Source organism: Rhinolophus sinicus, chromosome 17 (assembly GCF_057876585.1).
Source record: "Rhinolophus sinicus isolate RSI-liver-muscle chromosome 17, RSI-T2T, whole genome shotgun sequence".
In the NCBI taxonomy this organism is placed as follows: Eukaryota; Metazoa; Chordata; class Mammalia; order Chiroptera; family Rhinolophidae; genus Rhinolophus; species Rhinolophus sinicus.
This window is the reverse complement of record NC_142517.1, coordinates 85,295,264-85,315,242: the sequence shown is the minus strand read 5'-3', so window position 1 is coordinate 85,315,242 and position 19,979 is coordinate 85,295,264.

Here is a 19,979-nt window from a genome sequence, read left to right as displayed (position 1 = left end):
GGAACGGAGACACAGACAGGTTATATAACTCACCTGGAGTCACACAGCTGGTAGTGGCAGAGCCAGGATTCACATACATCTTGCAGTCTGGCTCCCGAGACCACGGCCTCATCCTTTCAGACAAGTGTGAAATTTCTATGTTGATGTATCTTCCAGGATTAGGATTTTAGACTTGTGGTTTAATTTGACCCCACAGTCAGGCCATTGTAACTTTATTTAGACTATACTTAGATAATATGAGATTGACGACAGAGACTCACAAAATAATAAACCAGAATGAATCCTGGGTATGATGTGTTCTCTCTTTATAGAATTAGGGAAGGCATTTTAACATTCTGTGGCTTGATTGCTTCATTTATCAATTTGGGATTTTTCATATAATTTGTTTCTCATCACAAAAGGTAATTGAGCATGAATGAGATTGTATATACCGGAATATTAAACTATAAGATCAGTGTTGTGTAAAGTAGTCATCCAATTGGTGGGAGATCTCCCTAAGTATTCTATTTGATTTTTTTCAACTGGTAAAGTACATGGACCATGAGTATAGGATCCCCCAGGATGTTGCAAAATGTGATTATGTGACTTCTACTCCATCAATATCTCTGAATCTTTGGCACATGAATATGCATTTTATTGAGTTCCCATGTGATTTTTATATATTAGAATTAGATAATTATTGCTCTTGAACAAGCCATAGTTCTTGAATGTGCTGACACATTTAATTCACCGAGGAGCTTTGAAAAAGTTAAACCGAATGAATCAGAACCTTAAGTAGGCATAGGGCCTGAGCACCTGATGTTGTTAAAGCTTGCCACCTTCAGTATGGAGGTTCCTCAAAAAATGAAGAATAGAATTACCATATGATTCAGCAATCCCTCTCCTGGGTATCTACCAAAAAATATCTGAAAACATTTACAGAAAGATATATGCGCTCTGATGTTCATTGCAGCTTTATTTACGGTGGCCAAGACATGGAAACAACCAAAGCATCCTTCAATAGATGATTGAACAAAGAAGATGTGGTACAGATATACAACGGAATACTACTCTTCCATAAGAAAAGATGAAATACTGACATTCGTGACAACATCGATGGATCCTCAGATTACTCTAAGCGAAATAAATCAGAAAAAGTTGAGAACCATATGACTTCACTCATATGTGGGATATAAAACTGAAAGCAACAAAGGAAAAAGACAACAAACAAAGAAACAAAAACTCATAGATACAGACAATAGTTTAGTGGTTACCAGAGGGTAAGGGGGAGGAGGGTGGTAGATGAGGGTAAAAGGGATCAAATATGTGGTGATGGAAGGAGAACTGACTCTGGGTGGTGAACACACAATGTGATATATAGATGATGTATTACAGAATTGTACACCTGAAACCTATGTAACTTTACTGATAATTGTCACCTCAATAAATTTAATTTAAAAAAAAAATAAAGCTCGTCACCTTCCTCATGTCATCTGTGCACTCAGGCCTGTGAACCACTGCCTGCCTTCAAGTTCATAGGAAACCATGGAGAGGGAAGTACACCCTTTCTGATTTCCATAATCTAGGAATGATTATTAAATCACTAACTGTAGAAATGATCATCTTTGCCACAATATCTTTTCAACCTGTGAAAATGTAATTGTTGAAATGCATCTTTTAACCTTACTTGCACGAAAGTAAGTGCCCTGGAAGCTACTGTGTTGATTTCCTTTTTATCATTACAATGGGAGTATCACTGGTCCAACTAGATCATGCAACGGTGGACTTGATTACAGAAATTTGGGGGTCATTTAAAAGTGTGTTTGTGAAGTTTCCTGCCCTGACAGTATATGAACATACTAGGAAATGAAATGCTTTTATACACCCTAATCTTCAAGCTCCCGTTGTACTCTTTAGACTTAAATACTATTCATGAGTGATGTTATACATCCCTTTAAATCTCCTCACTCTTTCCATATGGAAATGCTTTGCTTAAAACTATTGCCTAGGGACAGAGAAAAAAAATGAGGAAATTATGTTTAAAATATGTTGAGATTTTTACAGGGACATACTATACACTGTATATGCAAGTGACAACTCTTAATGGACCATGGTGACCCAAGACTTTAATTCTGTGATTTAATCTGACATTCACATCTTAGCTTCCCAGTTCAACACATTCAGGTTCACCAGAGTAATGAAGCTCAATGCCACACTTAATGCTGCTTTCAGAATGTACTTTAGGGAAATTGATTTAAACCCTTTTTATCCTTGAGAAATATGATTTTATAACCTTAACTTTGAAAATGAAAACAAGATGTAATAAGATGAACACAGAAATGCACAACAAAAATGAATGGGGTCTATGAACCATTGGCTAGAGACATGTTCCTGAGTCACCCAGGTTAGCAAAAGCAATAGCTATTTGGAGAGAAACTCTGATGACTGGCAGAGAAAAGTAAATATAGCATTGCGGAGAGAAATATGACTTCAGTTCCTGATCGTTAGCTTCCAGCTTTAGGACACATGTCACTCTACAAATCAATCCAGGGGAGGAGTTGTGTTGCCTACATACAACTGAGGGCAGATCAATATTTTTTAGCCAACAGAGATACCCATGGATTTGAAAAGGCCTGCAGGTGTGTTCACAAATGATACTTTGGAGATGATAACATCAGCTTTATAGGTGAGTTAAAAATCCAGTGGCTGGGATTTTGAAAGCAAATGTTCCATTTAATGACAAACAAACAAACAAACAAAAATTAATAAACTATATTGCACTTGGTACTTACTATTCTGCAAGAAAACTGCAATAAAGTAAACAAAGGCAAAGCTGATCCATTAATGGTCATGCAATGGTATGTTTCCACATACTTTGGGGTTCCCTTTCCTCCATTTCAGTTACATCATGTTGCTCCACGCCACCAGGTACCTGGTAGCTGCTTATTTAGGACTAATAAATCAGTGCTTTCTGTGATGACCAGGTATCTTATGTAACTACCCCATTCTCAAGGGCAGAATCTTTCCATAGTGACCACATTAGTTTCACAGTCCAAATGAAGGTAGAATCAATATGACCATTATATTTTAAAATTATACAACACAAAAAGAGCTGGTCCATGATGAGATAAGGAGCTTGCTCTAGAAAAATAAATCGATGTATCATTTCCTTCAGCAAGAAAATCTGTGCCCAAAGAAGTCAACTGAATCTCAAGTGTGCTTTGTAGTGAAATCGATTTACATCCTGATACAAGCTTCTCATCTTGTTGCAGACCAGTAACAAATAGTTCACAAACTTGGCAACCATCTGAGCACTAGATTTTGACTAGCACTGCTTAAAATATGTATTTACATCTATAATGCCTGTCGTGAGATAAATGGTAGCCCCCAAAATGTAAGTCCCTATCCTAACCCCCAATCCTGTGAATATAACCTTTTTTGGAAAAAAGGTCTTTGCAGATGTAATTAAGTGAAGTACCTTGAGGTTAGATCATGCTGGATTATCTAGGTGAGCCCTAAATTTGATGTCAAACATCCTGACAAGAGATACAACAGGAGAAGACACGGAGAAACTGGAGATCATGTGAAGACATAAGCAGAGGTTGGAATTATGCAGCCATAAGCCAAGGGGCACCAGGAGCTATAAGAAGCCAGAATAAGCAAGGAAGTATCTTCCCTTGGAGGAAGTGTGGCCTCCAGACTGTGAGAGAATAAATTGCTGTTGTTTCAAGCTACCCAGGTCATAATAACTTTTTACGATAGCCCTAGGAAACTAATACAATGTCATGATTATGTTAACTTCCAGAAATATCACAAACATTCTTTGGGAATATATAGTTGGGAACATAACATATATATTACATATACACATACACTTATAAACTTATATAGATACATGTGTACATATATAAATATATATTTGTCAAAGACAGTGATTCAACAAGAAATTATAATGGTGGCAATTCATATTTTTTAAAGTTCTTATAATTAATCAAGCAAAGGACTCTCTTCCATTTAGCTCAAGAACACTTCATTGTCTGCTAAACAGTAAGAATTAACCACTTGTCACAAATATCTCTAGCATTTTTTTTATAAGTGGAAGGAACGTTTTCCACAAAAATGTATAAAATGATAATAAAAAGAAATTGGTCAAGGAATTTATGGCGTACATCCAATATTTATGAATCTCACAGGTTTATTCTGATTTCTGTGTAACATATAAATATACCTAAACTCTAGAAATACAAATACATATGCTGATATCATGAGGGGCAAAAGTTGAGAAGATATTAATATGTGAATTCATGACCTAAGTGTAAGAAATTCCCTCAGTATTCTTTTTCCCAGTGCAAATTGATTTGGAAAATGATTGTGAGAATGAACTATAATTAGCCCAACCATTTTAACTTTTGTTCTCGTCTTTCAAAAGGGAAGGGATAGTTTGAATCTCATCCCAGAGAACCACAGTACACAGGCTCTGGATTTCTAATCCATAAGGAATAAAACCCTTTCAGGGATCTCTCACCAATATCACTTTTCCCTTTCTCAACGCATTTATCTTACAATTCACTGCATAGAGTTGCACCTGCATGGTATATTCACATTCACGGCTGGAACTGCCAAAAAGTGACTTGCAGTTACCACGTTTCTGTTAAAATTAGCTGGGCTCTTTCTGTCTGTGAAACATCTGCTTTGAGTGATACTGTAGCAGCTGTGGTGATCTAATAGTAAGCTAAGCACTTCAGTATTCAATTGTACAAAAGGGGCTTTGAGGAGAATGATAAATGACCTAAATTAGATGACGATTTTTAAGTACCTAATTTTAACCTTGCCCATAATGAACGCTTTTTCCTGAAGCTTCTTTGCACCTGTCGCTCTTGGAAAGCGAGTAAAATGTGCCTGCTTGTTGTTTAGCTCACGATGCATTCTCAACAGATTATTAAGCAACGCCTGAAATGCGGGAACAAAACATGTGCCTTTTAAGACCATTCTCTTCTTTTCGGTTTCCTCTAATTTCCTATGGTCTTAAAAGGCAGACTTTTCTCCAGAGATGCACGTGTGCCATAGAAATAAATATTATATAAAGCTATATCGTCCTTAAGAAATTCTTTCATATTTTAACATATATTTCATTTTTAGGCTAATCAATATCTTTTCTCTAAAAGCTTTTACATACAGAAAGGACAGAATTTTGATTTAATTTTATATTTCCAGGTCTACATTGCAGGATAAATACGTTCACTAGATAATACGATTGTTAAAAAGGTACTTATTCATCTCATTAAAATTATAAAGGTAACTGGGTTTTAGTCCTCCGAAACAAATCCTTCCGTCATCCATTCCCACCCTTTTTTATATACATATCAGAAACAGTAATGAAATCATAGTTAAATAATCTATAGTTAAATAATCCTACCTGTCTTTTCCATGTTTCTGGTCTTGTTTTAGAACTCTCTGCTACGATATTTTTTAGTCAGATTTATTGAAATATTTCAATTATTTCAATGTATACATAATTTATTATTAGATGCTGCATAATAGGGTCTACGTTTTCTCCTAGGGAGACAATGTTTTTAATGAGTTTGCTAAATCCTCCAGTGTAATGTTGAGAGAGTCAACCCACCATGGGTCTTAAGTGTCCCTGTGTATTCTTTCTGAGTATGCCAAGAATGAAAGGCCCTCCCTGCTCTGCATCCAGACAATTTTTCAGGGTTGCATTTGCAGCAACAACTTAGAAGAATGAGGTCTTCTCTCCATCTGAGACAAAGAGCAGGTTTACCTGCCCCTCATCATAAAAATAGTGGATTCCCCACACTCAGTCTTTCTGCTTTGTAATACAACCTATTGCAAGGGCAGGGATGAACCTGAGCTGCTGATTTCACCCACATAGGACATGGAAGGTAAAGGGAAATGATGTAACACGCTCATATTGTTTGCTGTGACATCAGAAGAAAAAATCCTTTTGCCCTCGTTCAAGAGTCTCAAGTCTTCTGCCAGTATCCATTAAACAGTAACAGGCTACTTAGGTTGTAACTAGAGTAAAATCCCATATCCAATAGCAATGAATTAGATAAATGTATACACACATACACAACCATACATATGTAAATATAGAAACTCAGTGAATATATTTTTAAGTTCTTATATTCTTGATTATTTTTATCTCTTCTGATTCTGAGTATATAAAAATGTATGTTTGTAACTATACTTAATCAAATTCCCCTAGGATTCGGCTACATTCATTTGATTGCTATATTGTTTCACCCATAATGGTCTATGACTATCACCTCGTATGAGTGTTATGTTTTAATATGAAATAACAATCCAAACATTTTTCCTCAATACTTTTAACGTACATTTCTCTTTGTCATTAATCTGCCACCTTCAAATTTCTTTTTGTATTTTCTTGGTATAATTTACCCATTCCTTTATTTTGAAACTATTGTTTTCATTTTGATTTAGGAATGTCTCTTATAACAATCTCATCATTGGTCTTTTTTTTTAATCAAAATCGATAATCAAAGTGGTTGAAGGATGTGTAAACGTACAAATTTCCAGTTATAAAATAAGTCAAGGAGATGTAATATACAGCAGAGTAAAAGAAAAATCGATAATCCCTATTTACTGCAATTATGATGGGTAAATTATTATATTACTTTGATTTTTAATTAACTCTAGTTTAATTTGCTTACTACTTTCACCAATGTCTATTATTGTTCAGATTTTATTTTATTATTTATTTATTTATTTATTTATTTATTTATCTTTGCTTTTCTTACAGTTACGGCTTAATTTTTATTGCTTTTTTCCCTTGTTAATTTGGAAATTTCCGCTATGCTTTTCATTTATGCAAATGGTTATTTATTAGTCTGCTCAGGCTGACATAACAAAATACCATAGACTGGGTGGCTGAAACTACAGAAATTTATTTCCTCACAGCTCTGGAGGCTGGAAGTCCCAGATCAAGACTCAGGCCAATTCAGGTCCTGGTGGGAGCTTCCTTCCTGGCTTGTAGACAGCAGCCTTCTGGCTGTGTCCTTATGTGGTGGAGAGAGAGGAAGTAAGATTTCTAGTGTCTCTCCTTATAAGGGCACTAATCTCATCATGAGGGCCTCACCAGCATCACCTCACCTAAGCCTAATTACCTCCCAAAGGCCCCATTTCCAAATACAATCACAAATACTTCAACATAGGAATTTGGGGGACACACAAACACTCAGGCTATATAGCATCTTACTTTTCCATTTCTTGCAATCATATTTTAAATGAAATTTTTCTAATAATTATATGGAAAAAATTAAAATACCATTTCATCAAGATGCTTTATTTCTTTCCAAACCCACAACTAACAAACCTTTAGAGCATTTTTATTTCTCTACTCGCCCCCTTTTCCCATCTCAAATATTAAATCTTATGACTTTTACTATGATAATTCTTAACTCTAAAATTTTAACTACCCTTAAAAGAATATCTTAATCACATTAATATATGTTTAAATTTAACTATACACAAAAGACTCAATACACTACTGACTATTAAGTTTGCATTTGTGGGGACTTCCGGAAAAATGGCGGCGTGAGGTGGGCCTCTGTAAAGCTCCCCTGGAATTTACAACGAATCGAACAACAAAAACTCCACAAAGGACTCCCTGCACAGCACACAGGCAACACGAAGAGGCCCACTACCGACTGAAATCACCTACAGGTGGGAGATTCGCGTGAGTGGAGGGAGGAGGAGGAAAGGGAGAAGTGCGCGGAGACGGAGCCGCGCGGGCGGAGGACGCAGACCTAGCTCAGTGCGCCGAGCTCGCTGCTTCCCGGAACTACCGCAGCTGCGGGAGAGGGAAGAACTCGGACTGCTAGGGCTCCGCCAGGGCTCCACAGGGCTGAGGGGGCAGCATATAACACGGCTGAACCCAACGCTCACGGCAGAGACCTCGGAGAAAAGACTGAGGGAAAAAGGCTGAAAACGGTGGTTTAAGCCCACACTGCCGAGCAGAGACCGGAGCCTTAGGCACTGAGACTAGCCGCCCCCTCCCACCCCTCCCAGAGCTCGCCCCGCCCCCACCTGCCCGGTGCTAGAAGCGAAACAGTAGCAGTGTCAGATCAAAACAACAGAAAATTTGCTATTTTGAGAACTGTGTACCGCAGACACAAATTCACAGCCCAACTAGTTCCGGCAAAGGGGAGAGAGCTGTGGAATCAGGATCGGCTGTGGTGGTGGTCACCGCCATTACTCTGGGCCACCTCTCACAACTCACCCCGCCCCTGACCCCACCTATCTGGGCGGATCCCTGCAGGAGTAAACAGAACTGCTGAAATATACGGGCTCTGAATCAGCAGCTGGAAGAGCTTTCGAACATCAAAAGCTCTCCGCATACCCACCGGGACACTGCGCCCTGTGACCTAGACGAACTATTAACAGAGGAGAGGCCCGTCTCCCAGGGAATCCCCCATTGTGTGAGAAGTTGGAATAGTGCAGAGAAAACATAGCACTACCGTGTGGGAGAAGAAAAATAAGTTGCAGTTGGAGAAATAATAAAACATTCTACCAACAAGTACTGGCAAACAAAAGAAAGACCGCTTTCTATCAACCTATTGCAGAAGTCACTCCTGTAGATGTCTAGGAAGAGAAATAGTAAACCAGTAATCGCCATGAATAACCAAGGCAACAAGATAGCTCAGAAAGAAAGTGAAAAATCTCCAGAGAAGGCACTTAAAGATACAGAAATATGTGACTTAAATGACAGAGAATTCAAGATTGCAGTTCTGAAAAAACTCAACGAGATACAAGAAAACACAGATAGGCAGTTAAAGGAACTCAGAAACTCAATCAAAGAACAGCATGAGCATTTTACGAAAGAGATTGAAATCTTAAAAAAGAACCAAATAGAATTTCTGGAGATTAAGAACTCAATAGAAGAAATTAAGAATGAAATAACCAGCTTAGGTAGTAGAGTTGACCAGATGGAGGAGAGAGTCAGTGACATCGAAGATAGAAACCTGGAAATGACACAGAGAGAAGAAGAAAGAGACTTGAGACTTAAAAGAAATGAAAGAACTCTACAAGAACTTTCTGACTCCATCAGAAAGAGCAATATAAGAATAATGGGCATACCAGAAGGAGAAGAAAGACAGAAGGGAACAGAGAATATATTCAAACAAATTGTCGATGAGAACTTCCCAAATTTGTGGGCAGAACTGGACCCTTGAATCCAAGAAGCAAATAGAACACCTAGTTACCTCAATCCCAACAGGCCTTCTCCAAGGCACATTGTATTGAAGCTGTCTAAAATCAACGACAAAGAAAGAATCCTCAAGGCAGCCAGGGAAAAGAAGACGGTAACATACAAAGGAAAGCCCATTAGATTATCATCAGATTTTTCAGCAGAAACTCTACAAGCCAGGAGGGAGTGGAACCAAATATTCAAACTATTGAAAGAGAGAAATCATGAGCCAAGAATAATATATCCAGCAAAGATATCCTTTAGATATGAAGGAGGAATAAAGACCTTTCCAGACATACAGAAGCTGAGGGAATTTTCTAATACACGACCTGCACTACAAGAAATACTAAAGGAGGCTATTCGACCACCATCAACAGGGACAATTTGTGGCAACCAAAACTCAAAAAGGGGGAGAGTAAAGGCCTGAACCGGAATATGGGAATGGAGAAAGTAAGCGTGCTGAAGAAAATGGAATACTCTAAATAGCAAACTTTCTTTTACATAAACTTAAGGGTAACCACTCAAAATAAATCCAGAATTGAAATATATACTGAAATAAAAGAAGAAACAGAGGGAAACATCGTAGAATACCACCACACAGAAATAATAGACAACAACAAAAAGGCAAAGAAACAATGGAGACACAGCCTTACCAGAAAACTAAAGATAGAATGACAGGAAATCCTCACATATCAATAATCTCCCTAAATGTAAATGGACTGAACTCACCAATAAAAAGGCACAGAGTAGCAGATTGGATCAAAAAACTAAACCCAACCATATGCTGTCTCCAAGAGACACATCTCAGCTACAAGGACAAGCATAGACTCAAAGTGAAAGGGTGGAAATTGACACTCCAAGCAAATGGTACCCAGAGAAAATCAGGTGTAGCCATAATGATATCAGATGAAACAGACTTCAAGGTGAAAAAGATAACAAGAGATAAAGATGGACATTTCATAATGGTGAAGGGGACTGTACAACAAGAAGACATAACAGTCATCAATATTTATGCCCCCAATCAGGGAGCACCGAAATACACCAAGCAACTACTAACAAAACTAAAGGGAGAAATTGACCAAAACACAATTATACTAGGGGACTTAAATACATCATTGACAGCTATGGATAGATCATCCAAACAGAAAATAAATAACGAAATAGTAGCCCTAAATGACACATTAGATGAAATGGACATAATTGACATTTATAGAGCACTTCATCCTAAAACATCAGACTATACATTCTTTTCTGGTGTACACGGAACATTCTCAAGGATAGACCATATATTGGGACATAAAATCAGTCTCAACAAATTTAAGAAGATTGAAATCATACCATGCATATTCTCTGATCACAAGGCTTTGAAATTGGATATCAACTGTAAAAAGAAAGCGGGAAAAAACACAAATACATGGAGATTAAACAACATACTTTTAAAGAAGGACTGGGTCAAAGAAGAAATTAGAGGAGAGATCAAAAGATACATAGAAACAAATGACAATGAAAATACATCCTACCAAAATTTCTGGGATGCAGCGAAAGCAGTTTTAAGAGGGAAATTTATCTCATTACAGGCCTATCTCAAGAAACAAGAAAACTCCCAAATAAATAACCTCATGGTACACCTTAAAGAACTAGAAAAAGAAGAACAAGTAAAACCCAAGGTCAGCAGAAGAAAGGAAATAATAAAAATTAAAGCAGAAATAAATGAAATAGAGAACAAAAAGACAATAGAAAAAATTAATGTGACAAAGAGCTGGTTCCTTGAAAAGATTAACAAAATTGACAAACCCTTGGCTAGACTTACTAAGATAAAAAGAGAGAAGACACTAATTAACAAAATCAGAAACGTAAAAGGGGAAGTTATCACGGACACCACAGAAATACAAAGGATCATCCAAGAATACTATGAAGGACTATATGCCACCAAATTCAACAACCTAGAAGAAATGGACAAGTTCTTAGAAACATATAGCCTTCCAAGGCTGAACCATGAAGAACTGGAAAATCTAAACAGACCGATCACCAATAACGAAATTGAATCAGTCATCCAAAACCTTCCCAAAAGCAAAAGTCCGGGACCAGATGGCTTCACTAGTGAATTCTACCAAACCTTCAAAGAGGATCTAATACCAATTCTGCACAAACTCTTCCAAAAAATTGAAGAAGAGACAGTACTCCCTACCTCATTTTATGAGGCCAACATTACCCTGATACCAAAACCTGGTAAGGACAGCACAAAAAAAGAAAACTACAGACCAATATCTCTAATGAATACCGATGCAAAAATCCTAAATAAAATTCTAGCAAATCGAATACAACAATGCATTAAAAAGATTATTCATCACGACCAAGTGGGGTTCATCCCTGGGGCACAAGGATGGTTCAACATCCGCAAATCCATCAATGTGATACATCACATAAACAAAATAAAGGACAAAAATCATATGATTATATCAATTGATGCAGAAAAAGCATTTGACAAGATACAACATCCATTTATGATTAAAACACTTAATAAAATGGGTATAGAAGGAAAATACCTTAACATAATAAAGGCCATATATGACAAGCCCTCTGCTAATCTCATAATTAATGGAGAAAAGCTGAAGCCTTTTGCTCTACGTTCAGGAACACGACAGGGATGTCCCCTATCACCTCTGCTTTTCAACATAGTGTTGGAAGTCCTTGCCAGAGCAATCAGGCAAGAGAAAGAAATAAAAGGCATCCAAATTGGGAATGAAGAAGTTAAATTATCACTCTTTGCAGATGACATGATGCTATATATAGAAAACCCTAAAGACTCCACCAAAAAGCTATTAGAAACAATCAACGAATACAGTAAAGTTGCCGGCTACAAAATCAACGCACAAAAGTCCATTGCCTTCCTATATACTAACAATGAAATCTCAGAAAAAGAAATACAAAAAACAATTCCTTTTGCAATTGCAGCAAAAAGAATAAAATACCTAGGAATAAACTTAACCAAGGATGTGAAAGACCTATATGCTGAAAACTATAAGACATTTTTGAAAGAAATTGAAGAAGACACAAAGAAATGGAAAGACATTCCGTGCTCATGGATTGGAAGAATCAACATAGTTAAAATGGCCATATTACCCAAAGCAATATACAGATTCAATGCAATCCCCATCAAAATCCCAATGGCATATTTTAAAGAAATAGAACAAAAAATCATCAGATTTGTTTGGAACCACAAAAGACCCCGAATAGCTAAAGCAATCTTAAGAAAAAAGAACTATAATGGAGGTATCACACTTCCTGACTTTGGCCTGTACTACAGGGCCACAATAATCAAAACAGCATGGTATTGGCAGAAAAACAGACACATAGACCAATGGAATAGAATTGAGAACCCAGAAATAAAACCACATAAATATGGACAGATAATTTTTGACAAAGAAGCTAAAAACATACAATGGAGCAAAGACAGCCTCTTCAATAAATGGTGCTGGGAGAATTGGATAGCCACGTGCAAAAGAATGAAACTGGACTGCTATTTGTCACCATGTACCAAAGTTAATTCAAAATGGATCAAAGACTTAAGCATAAGACCTGACACAATAAACTGCATAGAAGAAAACATAGGTACTAAACTTATGGACCTTGGGTTCAAAGAGCATTTTATGAACTTGACTCCAAAGGCAATGGAAGTAAAAGCTAAAATAAACGAATGGGACTATATGAAACTTAAAAGCTTCTGCACAGCAAAAGAAACCATTGACAAAATAAAGAGGCCACCAACTGAATGGGAGAAGATTTTTGCTAACAGTGCCTCCGATAAGGGGCTAGTATCCAGAATATACAAGGAACTCGTGCAACTCAACAACAAAAAAACAAACAACCCAATTGAAAAATGGGCAGAGGACTTGAAGAAACATTTCTCCAAAGAGGACATACAAATGGCAAATAAACATATGAAAAAATGCTCAACATCACTAATCATCAGAGAAATGCAAATCAAAACCACAATGAGATATCACCTCACCCCAGTCAGAATGGCTATCATCAACAAGACAAATAGTAACAAATGTTGGAGAGGTTGTGGAGAAAAAGGAACACTCATACACTGTTGGTGGGAATGCAGACTGGTGCAGCCGTTATGGAAGGCAGTGTGGAGGTTCCTCAAAGAATTACGAATAGAATTGCCGTATGACCCAGCAATCCCTCTCCTGGGTATCTACCCAAAAAATCTGAAAACATTTAGAGATAAAGACACGTGTGCTCCAATGTTCATTGCAGCTTTGTTTACGGTGGCCAAGACATGGAAACAACCAAAATGTCCTTCGATAGATGAATGGATAAAGAAGTTGTGGTACATATACACAATGGAATACTATTCGGCAGTGAGAAAAGATGATATAGGAACATTTGTGACAACATGGATGGATCTTGAGAGAGTAATGCTGAGCGAAACAAGTCAGACAGAAAAAGCAGAGAACCATGTGATTTCACTGATATGTGGTATATAAACCAAAAACAACAAAAGAACAAGACAAACAAATGAGAAACAGAAACTCATAGACACGGACAATAGTTTAGTGGTTGCCAGAGGGTAAGGGGGGTGGGGGGGGAGGTGAGGGTAAGGGGGATCGAATATATGGTGATGGAAGAACTGACTCTGGGTGATGAACATACAATGGGATTTATAGATGATGTAATACAGAATTGTACACCTGAAATCTATGTAATTTTACTAACAATTGTCACCGCAATAAATTTAATTAAAAAAAAAAAAAAAAGTTTGCATTTGTTTAGAATATCTTTCAAGTATTTTTCATAGATAACATGGTATTTTCTATTAATTTGTACTCCTCTGTCTTTTGCACTGTTCTATAAGTGATTTTCAAATAAATAAACCAATTATGTTTAATGGTGAATCTGGAACCAGATTTTTCTGCTTCTCATCTGAGAGACACTTTGGAGTGTGCCTTAGTTTCTTCAAACGTAAATTGAAAATAATAAATTAATCTATCTCAAAAGATTGATATATAACAGATAAAACATAAAATGACGCTTACCACGAAGAACACAATATAAGTGTTAGCTTAATCTTGAATGGATATAGAATTTTTTATGATAATCATTTTCTAATAGTAGTCTGCATATATTATTCTACCCCTATATAGTTTCCAAAGTCACAGAAGAGAAGTATAGTGATAAACTGATTATTTTTTGCATTTTATTGTTTCAAATATTATTTTTATAGTTAGTATTTAGAAACTCAGGAATGACTATGGATTTTATTCATTAATCTTATCTTGTGTCAGGAAAAGTCCTTAAAGATTGTGCACTCATCTCTCTAAGAGAGAAAAGTCTTGTTATTTGTTTAATTATATATTATATAAAAATGTGCCTTTTATTTTCCAAATGTACTTGATGTAAATTTTTAACCATCATTTTGATTTCTAATTGCATATTGATCAGAAAATATAATCTCTATTACACTGATTTTAAATATTAAAATTTCCCTGTGGATTAGTATGGAGTTAATTGTTACAAAAATTCTGTGTAGGTAATAGTCTATATTTCAATGAAGAGGTCAAGTTTCCATACATTTATTAGATAAACTTGTCAATGTATTGTTTTATGTCATTCAAAGTCAGTTCTTTCTTAATTTGTGAATTAATGAAATTCTGAAGGAAGCATATTAAATCTCCTAAAATGACACTGAATTTGGCTAGATTTTTCTGTTACATATTTTTCTATATGTTTAACAAATACATGAGTTTTAGTCATAAATATTACATTTTAGGTTTATTATTTTTTTCATTATATAGTATCTCCTTTTCACCTAAGTGATTTTCACTTTAAGTTCTACTCTATCTGATACTGATATTGCTGCACTAACTTTATATTTTAACAATCTCTTTATTTCCACATTTTTGATATAGATTTCAAGGTCAGTATCTCAATATTATCTTTCTATTCCATACTTATCTCTTCAGTTAAGTCCAGTAAAGCAATTATTCTATTAAAGTTTTTATTTTTAATTTATAGTGTTATTATTATTTTTCCTGCCACTTTTAATTTATGTCCCTCTATTTTTCTTTATTAATTTCTTCATTTACTTTCTTTGAGGATTTTTAAACACTTTGTTACATTCTCAGAATATTATGATAATATTCAAATTTTCTCTTTGGAAGCATGTTCTTCCATTTATCGTGTATCTTTCAGGAAATTAATATTCTTCCATGTGCTCTGGAACTTTAGTTTGAAAGGTTACCTCTTCCATTTATTTATTAAAATGTGTGCAGGTGTACAAGTGTGAGTGTTTCCTCTTCTGCTTCCTATGCACACCCTTTTCAGTTTGGTGGTTTGACAGTTTCTTCATCTGGCCTATCGTAGTCGCCAGTTCAGATCCAGATCTAATATTTGTACCTTGAGGCTGTTCATCCACAGAAACAAAGCAGGTGCTCTCAGGATCCATGGTGTAGCCTTGCCCAGTCCTACCGTATAGTCATGTGTTTCTCTGTCCGTCATGCCATTCCTAGAAGTAAATCAGTGAGGGTCCCTGCACTCCGTCGTGGTTACAGTTTATTTTAGCCTCCCAACCTGAGTAGGGGAGATCTCACAGTTTCGGTACTGTCTGGCTTTTGTCTCTCACCATAGTAGAAGAGCTTTCATCCCTGTTACCACATAGGAAGATGATCTTGACAACCACTGCCAGATTATGTCCAGAGCCAGACACTTTGTAATTCCTGCCACAGGCTTTCTTTTGTTCCTTATCTACAGGGATGCTTAGATTGTTTAAAACATGGCCATATCTTGTTTTAATTACTGAAAAAAAAAGTTGCAGTGGGAGTGAGTTTTAGAACTTTAAAAGTTACAATGTTATTTTAACTGGAAGTGCTTAATTAACTCCTATTCTTCCTTTAGGACATATATTTATAAATGTCCTTCATCCTTTCTTCCCTAGTGTTGAGCATGCCAAAATCCTAAACAGTTTTAAATAGCTATGAGGTGTTTTTGTGTTACTTGCCTTAATACCTTGATGGCCCCCAAACATACCTTCATTCAAAATGGAAATGCATCACACGCTGTGCCACGTACGTTTTATTTATTTATTTATTTATTTATTTATTTATTTATTTATTTATTTATTTATTTTTCTTCAAAAACTTCCTTTTTAAATACTACAGCCTCTAGTATAGGTGGTTATTTTAAAACTAATTTTGGAGGATTACAGCCACATCCTCATTTATTTCTCATTAAACAAAAAGCTAAGCAGCTATTCAAAAGTTTTGTCAGTATAACTGGCAGATTTGACCATACAGATTAACACTTTTTATAAAAATTACTATTTGTTCAAGTGCTTAACCATCCCAGGCTTCAATACAGATAATATGAATGCTTAGGATAGTAGCAGAAGAGATAAATCTGAGTCAGACTGCAGTAATCACTTCATCTACCTTCTTTTTGCTAATCCATACTCACTTTCTCCCTTTTGACCCAGATGTATTTTCTCATTAAGATACAAAAAATAACAGGGATATGTACAAAGATAATATAAAAGTGAAACAAAATTTCTTGCCACTTACAAAGCATATTACATTTGTGAAACATAAGATACAAATCTTAAAATAATATCTGATCTTCGGCAAAAAAAAAAAAAAAAAAAATTCCTGTATTGCACTAAAGGGTTCTTACTTTTTAAAAAATGTGTTTTCTGGAGTCATGGCATGGATGAACTTTTCAAAGAAAATGTCATATTGTTCTCTAATGAGATAAAAAATACAATGGTATTTGTTGAACATTAATTTATTAATTTACAATTTGTAGAGCTTTGTAGTCAAGTGTGTAAGAAGACAGCTTTTGGGCCAGACTGCAAGGTTAAATCCTATTGCTCCCACTTAACAGCAGTGTAACCTTGGGCGAGTTATTCCACTTTTCTCAGCTTCGGTTTCCTCATGTTTAAATGGAAAAAAAATAATAGTACTTATCTCAAAAGGATGTTTTCAGAAATAAAGGATTAAATATATTAAAACCTTAGAGCAATACCTTACACGTAGTAAATATAATATTATCATTAATGTATTATAAATCCAATAATAATGGAAACATAAAAATTCTTTAAATTTGTAAAATTATGTCTGTTACTCATATTATGAATTTTTTTCAAAGATGAGATATTTAGTCAAGTGATAGCTAATTGCAACCTGAAATATCCACTTCTCGCTGACATATCTATTTTGACTTCTATTTAATTCTGTCCCAGAAAGTTTGAGACCTTTATACTTACAAAGTGAAAAACAGAAAGTATCATTATAAACTCAATCATTTTTGCCTGCTTTCTAAGGTGATGATGTATCATGTTTCATTCAAAACATGAAATAATAAAGATAATAAGACTATTGCTTTAATTAGTATTTATCCACCAGCCAGTCTACACAAAATATTAATACTCAGTCTTGAAATAATGACCTCTTTGTACTATACTTACTTTATGTTATATTTACTTAATGCTATATTTACTTTTCAAATAGCTACTGTAAATTGATGACTTCCTGTGAGGCATATTGAATAAATGCCCTGTGAGGGTTAATTTTATGTGGCAGCTTACCTGGGCCACTCAATGGCCGTATAACTGGTTAAATGTTATTTCTGAGTGTGTCGGTGAGTGTGTTTCCAGAGGAGATGAGTATTTGAATCAGTGGACTGAACAAGACAGACGGCCCTCCCCAATCTGAATGTATATCATCGAATCCATTGAGGGCTTGAATAGAATAAAAAGGAGGAGGAAGGTTGAATTCACTCTATGCCTGATTGCTTTAGCTGGAACATTGATGTTTCTGGTTCTCAAGCTTTCAAAGTTGGACTGGAATTTACATCAGCCTTCTGGATCTCAAGCTGTCAAACTATAACACTAGCTTTCCTGGGTCTCCAGCTTGCAGATATGGGGCTTTTCAGCCTCCATAATCTGTGAGCCATTTCTTACCATAAATCTCCAAATTAAAAAGGGGCTTGAAGGGTAATGGGACATGTCAAAAAAATACAGAAACCAGTTTGAAGGGTCCCCTTAGCCAAGTTTGGAAAAAGTTGATCATCAAAATACATAAAAAACTTACAAAACTTCAGTTAAATATAATTAAAATGGGTAGACAGATGATCGGTAGGTAGGTAGGTAGGTAGGTAGGTAGGTAGGTAGGTAGACAGACAGATAGAAAATATATAAATAGATAACAATGTATGATAACTTAAAGAATACAATATGATCTCATGTGTTCACACAGATAAAACAAAGAGTAAATAAGAAAGAGAGAAAAACGATAGAACATATGGATATGTTCCATGTATGTAGAAAATATATGTAGAAAGAATGGTGGAACTAGATAATAACCATTTGACAACCACCACAGTAATAATTATTTCAGAATCTTCAATACAATTAATGAATAAATAAATTCAATAAAGCTTATTCAATAAAATTCAAAAAGTAATTCCATATTTATTTGATTTCAAGCTACTTACCCACAAATTATTTATTAATAACAATGAAGAAAAATAATAAATAAACAAAGTTACTTTATCACGCAGAAACCTGGCAATCTCTTTTTAATCAAATCTATATTCTACACCACTTGCTAGGACACCATGAGAAGAACACAGAATCAAATTCTATGCTATCCCTGCCTAAGACCGATAACCTGAAGCTACACGTGAGGGAACATGAGACAGATATAAATTGAGGGATATTCCACAAAATAAGTGGCTCATATCGTCAACAATGTCAAGGTCATGAAAGCCAAGGAAAGATGAAGAACTAGGAGACTTGAGAGACATGAAAATGGGTGCATTACATGATCCAGGATGGATCTATAGGGCAACTGACAAAACTGGAACGGGGCTCTCTGGGTAAGTGGTACGCAGTTCTTTGTGCTATTCCTGCAAACTTCTTTTTAATTGAAATTACTCCAAATTATGTATTTTTCAAAGACGAGTGGAAAAGCCACAGAAATAAAGAGTCACCTATAGTTGTAGGGGCAAAGGGGGAGGTGTATGTGGAGAAAAGGAAAAGGACTAAACAGAAGCTAGAATTCTCTGCATATAATATGTATGTAGATTTGATTTTAAATCTTAAACACACACAAAGCAAAATTAGGTTTTTATAAGCTATCTGTAAATATTAAAAGTAAAATGAAAGAAATAAACCAAATTGCATATCAAGTTACTGGGATAATCACTAAATAACTTTAAAACACAGAGATCTGACTATAAATGTATATTCTAGAAAGGAAAAGAACTTCAAAAACACTCTTCTCTGAGTTTTTTTTTTTTTTTTTTTTTTTTTTTTTTTTTATGATAGTGATACTAATTTTATTCTTGTTTGTGTGTATGTGTGTTTGTGCCGTGGGATAAATTAGAGTAATAGTGTTAATGTCATTGGCAATATGGAAAAAGGAGATATAAATGTAAAACGGATGAGTTTAATAATATCTCTCAAGTCCTTAATTTGAATTGGAGTAATAGTAAGAACTCATGATATATTTCCTTTAAAGTATGTGTATTTTGTAACTCAGACTACGGAAAAGATCACCCAGACCCCATTTCCCACTAACAGGATTTGGGATCCTTGGAAAACTGTTATGCCAGGTGGGAGTCAAGAAATGGCCAAGATGACTAGAAGACAAGGAACCCATCAAAATTACATTTCAAATGGATTCAAGAGCCAAAGCTTAAACATTTTTCTCATAATTTTTGAAAAATTATCTATTATGTAGAAAACTGGATATTTTTCAACTACTAAAAT